The sequence below is a fragment of the Parasteatoda tepidariorum genome, chromosome 4, assembly GCF_982258835.1.
Source record: "Parasteatoda tepidariorum strain Cologne lab strain chromosome 4, Ptep-v5.0, whole genome shotgun sequence".
NCBI classification, from domain to species: domain Eukaryota; kingdom Metazoa; phylum Arthropoda; class Arachnida; order Araneae; family Theridiidae; genus Parasteatoda; species Parasteatoda tepidariorum.
Window position 1 is genome coordinate 57,751,904 of NC_141758.1, and position 11,214 is coordinate 57,763,117.

An 11,214-nucleotide genomic window follows, 5' to 3' on the forward strand; every position below is an offset into this window, starting at 1 on the left:
CAATGTTTGATTAAAATTAAAGCAATCTAATTAGTCTTATCGAAACAATACAGTCACTTAGAACCAATAGTTATTAACAAAAGTGCATGCTCAAAATTAGGTCTAGATCAATGTTACTGTTATGTATTATATTACTCTTTCAATGTACTCAGAAACTTCTCCAAATTTAATAAAATCAGTAGTTCATAGGATTCGCATATTAAATATTTAATATACATTTATGTTTATTCAGTAATATTTACTAGAACGCATATAAGCTCGGTATCGTTTCATTATAGATTTATAAGCAGTTCCTTACAGTTCTAATAAATTCCATTGAATCGCGTTTGTATAATTTTGTTGCATGTGACAATTTAGCTCGTTTTAAATAGGTATCGTACCTAACACATTATGTCTTAAGTCACTGCTACAGCATTGTTATTAAAACTTCCCACATTAATCTAATTTAACACTGTAATCTTTGACACCGGAGTAAGATTATTATGAAATTTATAATGAAATTTAAAGTTATTTTTATCAGATTCATATTAATCGATTACTTTTTAATGCATGCTTTGAAAACATTTATACTACTTTTTTTTAATTATAAATATATATTCTTATTACCTTGCTTTTTATAAAAGTCGAAATAAACAGAAATATGAAAAAATCTCTAGTTAAAAATACAATCCAAAGCTTTTTTTTAAAATTTATTGGGATTATATTTTCTAGATTGCGGTTACCCCCCCCCCCATAATTTGAGAGTCAGACGCCCATTTTTTCAAAGAAGGTACTTTTAACCGATTTCCTAATTAGAAATATCGTCTGTACTATTAGATTACCATACTTGAGGTGACATCATTGAACCATTAAAATTAAACCCTCCTGAACACGAGCTTTTAACTGCAACCTAGCAATTTTATTAAAACCAAGTTGTAGTAGCGGTATAGCCACAACAGGCTCTTGCACCAAAAACTCTTAACTAACTGACCCCCTGTACACGAAAATCACATCATTAAATCAGAAGTTATAAAGGGTTCTCTGATTTTTTTTAAAATTTATCTCATTGCACACATCTTATTCCAAAGATAAATAAATGAGTACTAAATTTTAAAAGTTTTAAAACTATTAAATAGTTAAAATCATATGTGTGATGTTCTTAAATAATATGTTAATTACATGTCTACAGAGAACATGCATATCATGAGCAGTAAATTATGACAGGATGGAAATGATGCAAGATAAATAAAATTAACTTCATCCTGTGCAAGTTTTTCACATTACTTTCTTAGTTACAAAAACAAGTATATAGACATTTTATTTCAGATTTCACGTTTTGTAACAGGAAGCAAGTTTATATAAAATTGGATGGATCACCCTGGATGACTTTTGATTTAAGGATCAGATCTTCACGTTCTCGGACTCAATCGCAGTGATTCGAGGTGTAATCTTACGTAGGCTAATTAATTAGTGCACGCGCTTTTTTAGTTACAAAATCAGACACTAAACGTACTTTCTCAGAATAAACATACACTTTTTTCGACGGGTTTGTAACTCTCTAATTTCTAACTCTCAAAATATCGGAGGTAGCCGCAGTCAAGGGATCCAATAGTTTAGTAAAGAGAGTGTGGGGCCGGAGTTATCGACCATGCCATCCTTCATCTATCAAAAGGTACCTCGTGATTGAATCAAGTTAGCATGTCTTATATACCAGTGAATTGATGTTTAATTTTCGTGGTGGTAGTTACGCCACAATACTCCCCTACCAGAATTTTATCAGGGATAGAATTCGATGAATGGATAACGCTAGTTGCTGTACCGGGAGAGCTGGTTTTAAGGTTACCGGGTTTTTGAGTGCTGAATGTGAGAGGTGTATTAACTTCACAGCTGTAGTCGCTCCTGTGTTGCCATTAGCAGTCGAGTGTATGTAGGCAGATGTTGTGTTTAATCGAGACGAGACTGAGTAGCAACAGCGTGAGGAGGTGGATAAAGTCACAGTCACAAGTAGCCAATCAACTGTTCAATGTGGACCATCCAACGAAGTAGGCGTTACTGTACAAGAATTTTGTGAAGTAGGCGTTACTGCGTGTTCAAATCACGTCCGGAGGTCACCAATGTGGGGCGGAGTTATCGACCATGCCAACCTTCATCTATCAAAAGGTACCTCGTGATTGAATCAAGTTAGCATGTCCTATATACCAGTGAATTGATGTTTAGTTTTCGTAGTGATAGTTAAGCCAGAAGAGCAATCCTAAGTTTGGACCCCTTTACTTCCAGATTTTCCTTTTCTTTGCGTTTTTTGTATTCATCAATCCCTTTACCTTTCTGCTTACTAGTTTTAGTTTTTGAGTATTTTTACCTTATTTTAAAAAAATTATTTTCAATAGCAAATTATAAATTTTGAACGATGGATTGATTAAATTACAGCTTTTTCAAAATTCAATTTCTTGGGAACTGTTAGTCTAATTTCGCTCAATATTTGTAATTATGCATCTAAAATTACATTCTTTAAAATGATGTAAAAAGATTCATACCTTACGATTCAAAATTTTGTTGACTGTTATTAAATAAAATAATAAAATAAATACTTGCAAAAATTATATTTTGCAGGGAATTCTTTTTGGATTAACGAACTTTATAATGGTATGCTAAGTTGTTTCAATTCGATTTAAACCTCCTGAGCGAATAATTTGAATCATATTTCCCAACTGAGTGACAAAAATTCGAATTAATCTGAAAAATACATGTTTATAGTGTCAGCAAAAGTACTTTTTTGTGTCTGATTTCATAACTTAAAATATCACCTGCGCTAACTACTCAGCTTATTTGTGGTCACCCCTTTTGACCTTTATTTTATTTTTATATTTTATAACCATCGTTGAACAGCCTACCCAATTTTAGGGTTTACGACTACTGATGTGTAACTCCGTAGCCTTACAATTTTGAACCCAATTCAGAAGACAAGGGACCTCCTGGATCAGGTATTGGGAGAAATTTGCCTTTATGGAGGACTGCTTGATGGAACTAACCCGCAGTTGCGTTACATGGAGTAAAGATCATGAGAACCTCCCACGGTTAGCCTGAAGGCAAAGGGACTAACCCATGATTAGTTTACAGTTTAGGATATCATCACTGCGTCAGCACTGCTGTCGATGTAAGCCAGATGCGGATTCATATCGACCAGCCATCGCTGGGATTCGAACCCTGTTCACCTCTTTTGAAAGCGAACTCTCTATCTCCTGAGTCATTGGGGCTCCCTGTTGACCATTAAAAGAATGAGTCCTAAAACGTGATGATTCACAGTAGACATTAGATTCAAAAAAATTATTTTAGGTGTTCCATTTTTTCTTCTTTTTCGCACTATACACCATTTGTTAGGTTTCATCAAATTAATAAGTTCCATAACTTCATTCACATTTCAGAAATCAAGGCTCTTAAGAAACAATATAGAATGTTTCATAGAAATAAATGATGCTTTTGAATACCACTTTCGAACTAATTGTCAAAGAGAATAAATTATCCGTCATTAATTAATGCCTTTAAGCCCACTATAATTGAAACGATCAAACTATTGTGTATGCACTTTGATCATTGATTGAGAACAATTTAAAGCTTTTGTTTCATTTGAAGGCATTCAATCAGATTTAGAATTACTTGAAATATTTAACGTTTTAAGTTATTTTATTTACGTCTTATGTTTCAGAGTTCATGTATCGTGTTTTGTCATTAAGTTCCGCTCATTTAATTTTGTTTTTGAAGCATAACAAAATAGTTTTAATGTTGGAAATTTTAAAGAAACACTTTAAAAAATGTGTTTTGCATTTCGTAAACGAATTAAAATAGTTAATTTTCACAATTTTCAAAATACATCATCTTTAATTTGGATAAAAACAATAATTAACAGAATTAAAAATAATTGATGATAAGGATAGACCAAAAATTACTCAGATAAATTTGACTCAGAAAAATTTCTTTATGTGGAGAAACTGGAACTAGCAACGCCTCCTAGTGAGAAACTAGATAAAAACTCAGAGTGTGACAGAAAGTGAACGAACGGTAGAAAGCCTGCCATGAAGATCTCCTTATTTTTTTCTTATTCATATATGTTTTATATGTTATGTTTGTGAATGTGCTGAGTGCTAACTATAATCATGTTGTTTAAATAAAATAAAAAGTTACCAAGCCGCCGGTAGTTTTTATTCCCCCCTTATGCACCGCACTTCTCATTTATAGAATATATCGGTCCGACTGTCCTCGGCGGCCAAAAATTCCCCACGGACAACGAATTTCTCGAATCCGACGTCCGCGCGGACGGCCATTTTCCCGTTGATGTTCGTGATACATTTTCAATTTTTGTCATTAGAATTGATGTTTTCTCCGTCTGGTAGTACTGCAGTAGTTGAAAGGGACTTTTCAGCAATGAACTTACAAAAAACACATTACGTACTGATCTTAAACAAGAAACGTTTAACGCAATTATGAACATCTACCTAAATAGAAAACCCCTTTCAGATTTCTGTGCAGAAGCCTCTGTATATCATTGGCTTATTGTGGAACTGGCAAGCGTCATATTTGATTAATTTAAAAAACGCAGTACCCTCGGATAAATTGACATTCCAGATAACTTGACCTTCGTCATTATAATTATTTCATAAAAGAAATACTAGGTTACTATTAGTAAACTAGATATTTTTTATTACTGTATAATGTAATCCTAGTATTTGTAATACTAGTAACTACCTATTCATTGTGCGATTTTCATAAACGTTTGTAATAAATAAGAGAAAATTATATTTTTATTTATTTAGAAGCGACGGCTCAGTTTCAAAGGAGGACGGGTACATTGTTGGAGAAGCCGTCCTCGGGGACGGGTGAAATTTTAAATCTATAATATTCATGGAATTGTCCAAAACTAATCAAACATTCTAATTTAAGTATATCTAAAATTTAGTAAGTAAGGTTAATATTAAGATTCAGGAAGAATCTTAAACCCTTTTTATGGCCTATTGCTTTAACTTTTTTTCCGAAAAGTTTATTATTAAATCAAATCAATAATGCTTTTAGATGGCTTGTTTCAATAATTGTGATTAAAACAATTAAATAATTCATTAAAAATGCAAATAAAATATGTGAAACTTCTTGCATAAATAATCCCAAGAAACTGAAGAGATAAATATTACTAGGTTAAAAACTTGATTCGCTTCAAAAAATGTACAAATTGAAAATAACATTTCATGTCTTATAAGTGCTTAAGAAAAAACGACCAGTTTTGTAACTTGCCAGACCGGAATAAGAAAAAATAATAGTGATCTGAACTATAAAAAGTAAAGTTGCAAACGAAAATTGGAAAAATAAAACGTCGAACAAAACTAGAGTACCTGTGAGAGAAAAACCACAAAACAAAAAAATTTTCTGAGTGCGGGAGTGGCATATTAAGTTGAAATGCATTTCCACGAGCTGTATAGAGAGGTGGTAAAGAACTATTAACGTTAACTGGGGGCTTTCTTTGTCTGTCTATCAACTTTTTTCTCTCTTGGCTACTGTGGTTTTTCTAGCTTTGTTTTTCACCTTTATTTCTTTATTGACAATTTTTTATTTTATATTTCAAATCACTTTTGTATTTCCTCATTCACGTCTTTCAAGTCACACGTGGAACACTATGGCACTGGCAAATTGGCACCTGTTTCTGAGCCCTTGAAACATGTCAACTGATGTTTCCAATTTGTATATTTTTGAAACTTTGTCTGTCTCTCAAATTTTTTCTCACTTAGTTGCTGTGGTTTTTCTAGCTTTGTTTTTCACCTTTATTTTTTTCATTTTTTGCTGTCAGTTTTTTATTTTATGTTTCAAATCACTTTTGTTTTTTTTCATTCACGCCTGGCAAGTCACCCGTGGCACACTAGAGCACTGGCAAATTGGCACCTGTCTCTGATCACCTAAATCATGTCAACTGATGTTTCCAATTTGTTTATTTTTGAGGCGAATGAAGTTTTTAATCAAGGAATACGTGAAATTTCGTTTGGCAGAAGAATGCTTTTTCCTTTTTTTTTTTGGTTCTTTAAAATAAAGTATACAGTCAAGTATTTAAAATATAATATAATTTCTTCCTTATTTAACATTACAGTAACGTATAACAAGCGTAAATATTTGTTGGAAATTTCGTGAAAATTTTTTTTTGAATTCCCGTATAGCTTGTTTTATCAGTTAGTGTTCTTTTTTTACTGAATTCCTAAATTCAAATAAATTCGATTATTTTCTCTATCATATCCACTTTTGCATTGTGATTTACACTTTTAGACAGTATTATTGCACAAAATATGCTCTTTGTTTATGAAGATTTCATCCAATTTAGCAACAAAAAAAAATTTCTCCAAATATTTGGAAAAAAAAAGTTTAATTCTCAAACTATAAGCCAGCAGTCAGATTCATAATTTTATTCATTTTTCTGCAACATGCGCAAATATATTCCTTCACCTTAACATAAACAAGCCTAACAGCGGTATTTTTTAGGGCAAAGTAAATGATATATTACATTCAAAATAGATAGAATTCGGAAGTATAGTAAATGATTTGTAGCAGTTTAAAGTAAAATATTTACGATAGTAAATAAAATACATTACAAACCTACCTACAAAACAATTTTTTTTCATAAAAAATAAGATTTTTCTTCAAAGTTACCAATCCGTTCGTTGATTAAATACTTCTTTCAGCTTAGTTTTTTGTAAAAATAATATTTTATTTCACATAGATATGGATTACATGAAATGTTTGTAAAAATAATATTTTTTTACACATAGATATGGATTACATAAAATTTTTGTAAAAATAATACATATATATTATACATAGATATAAAGCAACTAAATTCGAGTATTATATCGTTAGGCCGAAAAATATTTCTAGTCAGTTACCTAAAAATATTTCCCTTTATTGAAATTCATTTTATTTTCCAAATGTTGATCTATAAATCGTTCCTTTTTTGAAGTTTCTAGATTTCTAAAGAGTTTTGATGTTGAAAAGAACTTATAACGTAGAGGTTTGACTTTTTCTGCAGGAAAAGTGATTTGATAACCTTTTACATTTCGATATAATATTACGCTACAGTTCATTTTAAAATGATGTTCTTTAGATTTTCTAAACAAAACTGCAAAGGGAGTTTCTTATGTATCCAAACTTAGAAAGGTATTTTCTCAAATAAGAGATTAACTTTCCCTCAAGAACACATTTTTTACTCATGTATATTTTATAAAAATGAGGATGTTTTTTTACATTTTTCTAACCTTTATTATAAAAGATTTATGAAAAAAAATATTTACTCTGCCATACATGATAATCCATAAATACCCAATACTCTATACTAATAGCATAAAGATGAATATTTGATATTTTTACTTTAAGTATCAAAGCCAATTCAGAAATTTAAAATTATTGACATAAAGATGAAATATGAAATAACATTCCATTACAAACTCTTTTTATACTATAAATTCTGCTTTCGCAATTTTAGTTCGAAATGCTAAATCAATACAGTTCAAATAACTTATTTGCGTAAGAAACGTATGTTAAGTGTATTCAAAGTAAGAACCAATACATGCATTTTGGAAATACTTAAGAAAATAAACAAATAACGAGATTCTGCACATTATTGTTTCTGAGTATTATGATAGGAAATCGTGTATACAATATTAGATAAAGTGCTTGCTTCCAAAAACACTTCAAAATTATAAAAATATGTTTTTATTTGATATATTTATGACATACATCTTTTAACATTATTTATTGATAGTATATTTATATCTCTTTAATACTGTATTTGTAGTGAATTTTAAGAGATAACGCTTATAGCGAATGCAAAGTTAAGAAAGGACTATATTTAACTAATGTTGAGTAAAAATGCAGTCATGGGAGTAGTGAGGCACTTTATAACAGTCTTTCTCAAATTTTAGAGCACTTAGTGCTCTTCAAAACATTTCTCAGAGATTCACAGAAAGATAGTATATATTTAAAAATCTAAAAAAAGTATCTGAAATACATTTTTTAAATTTTCAAAGAGTATGCTTTACATAAGTGTACAAAATATTTGAATTTTACGAACTTTTTGTACTCTTGGTGTGTAAAACGGAAAATCGAGTACCAACAATCTGTTTCCATTTGCACGAAGCATTAAATCAATCATAAAGAATTTATAATTTTTTCTATCAGTTTTTGGTCGATATTTGACAAAATAATCTCATATCAAAAAGCAACATCATAGAGCATTAGCCAAAAATCATTGGGATAAAAAAACTAATCATTCTTAACCCTCTCATTAAAGTTGTGTTTGACGAAATCATGTAAAAATTATTTTTAAAAAAATCATTTCTTAGCACTCTTAATAAAGTTGTATTTGACGAAACCATGTAAAAATTATAACAAATGTTATAGGACGAAAAATTAAAATACATTCATTTTTATACTTACATATCTATCCAGTCCTCATCCTCATTTGTAAATCTATATTATTCATCTTGATTTTCACTTAATTTTTTTTGTATATGTTCTTTTTGTCCAAAATAGGAAACTAGTCCAAAAATGTAAGAAAATGTGGAAATCTAATATTCTGCGAGGTTAAATGAAAAAATCTGATATCATTAATACTATATTATACTTCATTTTAATCAACACACTATGGAACTAAAAGATAAAATTTATTTATTAAAACTTCAAACATATCTTCAAAGCTGGAAGTTTATTTGAAATTTCAGTTTCTTAAAATAATTTTTAACTAACTTGACAGTTTTTCAGAACTAATTTAAATCAATAAGCTAGAAAATTGAAATTTTGAGTTTCTATATGTTTACTTGCCAGATGCATTTAGCATTTGATATTCTTTTAGAACAAACCTAATATAGTTAGAAGATAGTTTATCTAATTTAAATGGTTTTTGAAACAGATTTTTAAAAAAAAGATTGCAATTAATGTTAAATTCTGTTGACACATTTCCATTTCTGTGTTCATTAAATAGTAATCTCAGTCAAAATAAGTCGGATTCAATAATTGTCTTATTTATGATAAAAAAAAAAATAATTTTTCAATCTGTCTAAGTGCTTGGACAAGAATTTTTTTTTTTTTTTTATTTACATTTTTATTCAAAAGATTCTAGTTTTACGAAAAGTTTATCTTTGAAATCATAGTGCATCAATAAAATCATGATTTAGGCTTATTGTTTTGTTTTTGGCCTTTTATATATTTTTTTTCTGTAAATATTGAGGATAGTTAGTTTTCTTCAGAAATTTTAAAACAATATTTATTTATGTATAGTTATGTGAAATGATTTCTTCCCTCTTAAACAATCATTAATGTATTATCAAGCCGGTTTTAATAACACAACTTTATTGGAACATAGACACATGGAAAACTAAATTACATAACACATAAAAGCAAACATTTACTAATCATGTGACTTTGTGCTGCCATCTATATTCCGTTCCAGAACTATTCCAGGTAGAGACATATTGCTCTACTAAAAGAATTCCCCTTGCTACAAAGTCTAAAAGATTATTTGCTGGGATTGAAATAAGAAATAGCTAGTTTCAAAAAAGGGAGATTTTCTCCCACATGATTACCTCTCTCTCATCAACCCGAGCCAAAACCAGTCGTAAATATTGACCCAAAACCGTAACTTGAAATACCACGTAACCATAGTCATTGTCAGTGACAAATAGCGAGGGGAGTTCTTTACAAAGACTATATGCATATTTTACGGTAATACATAAATAGCAATAGTGCAAATATTTATAACGTAATTTGAATAAATATTTAGAAATCATGTAAGTAACCAATTTATAACTTAATTTGAATTTATTTTGGTGAATAACTAAAATTTATTTTTCTTAGTTTCATCTTTCGCAGTTTTTTTCTTCCACGGTTGCATTGTTTCTCGCTGACTGATAATTCAAAATTGTAATTTCTACACGAAGAAAAAACGCCTGGTATAGTTACTGTAATGACGCCTGGTAAAATTACTGTAATGACATTTCTGGTAGAAAAAAAAACTCATAACTTTCGGATAATGATATCGAAATATACTGCATTTAAACAATTCATTTGGTAATTTTTCTATCCATATGGTAACAGAATACCACGTATTTTGGTGTTCAAAATTTGGTATTCAAAATGGCTTTTGTCATCGCACATTTATATCATAGCACTTTTGATCTGGCTTTTAAAAACATCATTAATTTTTCAGCTTAATTGTGGTACATATCACTATTTTTAATTATTTCTAGTGTTTATTTATTTGTTTTTAATTTTTATCAGAGTTTTAATCGGTAAAACAAATTTACACGTCAAAAAATCTTGCCGTTCATCTGAATAAACTATCGAAGGAACAAAAAATAAAAATAAAATTACCATGAGGTTGAAAATTTTCTTGCACAAAACATTAAAATAAATTTTGGTTCTCAATTTCCGCAATATTGACCATGTATGCCCAAAAGACATATTGGCATTTTAATACATATTATATTCACCTTACAAATTCAGATTATATCCACCCTAACGTTTTACACAATACTTTTAACTACTCAGAAAAAAATATGGTCAAATATACCTGAATATAGAAATAGTTTTGGTAGAATTAACAATGAAGCTTTGTTTTGTAATAAATGAAAAATTGGTAAATATTGTGAAAATTTGTTAAATGTGCTTTAAAAAATGGTAAATGTGATAAAAATTTGTAATTTTATCACACCTTAGAACAACCATTTACTCGGTAAAATTTACTTTTTAGCTTTGTATTTTTTTCTGAATGTGTGGTTTGGAAATCCGAATTTCTGTTGATTAACAAAAGTCCTATTAGATGTACAGAAAAATTACCAAATGAATGGTTTAAATGCGTTTATTTTGGTTTTACTAATCGGAAATTTGGTTTTGTTTACCAAAAATGCCACTACCTTTCACTGCGGTAATTTTATCAGAATTTTCCCTCCGTGTGGCTGTAACTCTATTTGAGCTAGGAAACCAACAATATAAAGAAAACCTTCTAAAAGTAATTATAGTTACGATATATTATTCCTCATTAAAATGATGAAATAACTAAATAATAGGACTTACGAAAAATTGCTTAACATGCATACCTTCGCTATTTATTGATTTGATGGTTGTAAAATTTCGTATCATTTAAAATGTTCCGCACTTATTTTGTGAAATAACTAGACTGGTCAAAAAGATAGCACAGAAGTCAATAATTTAATC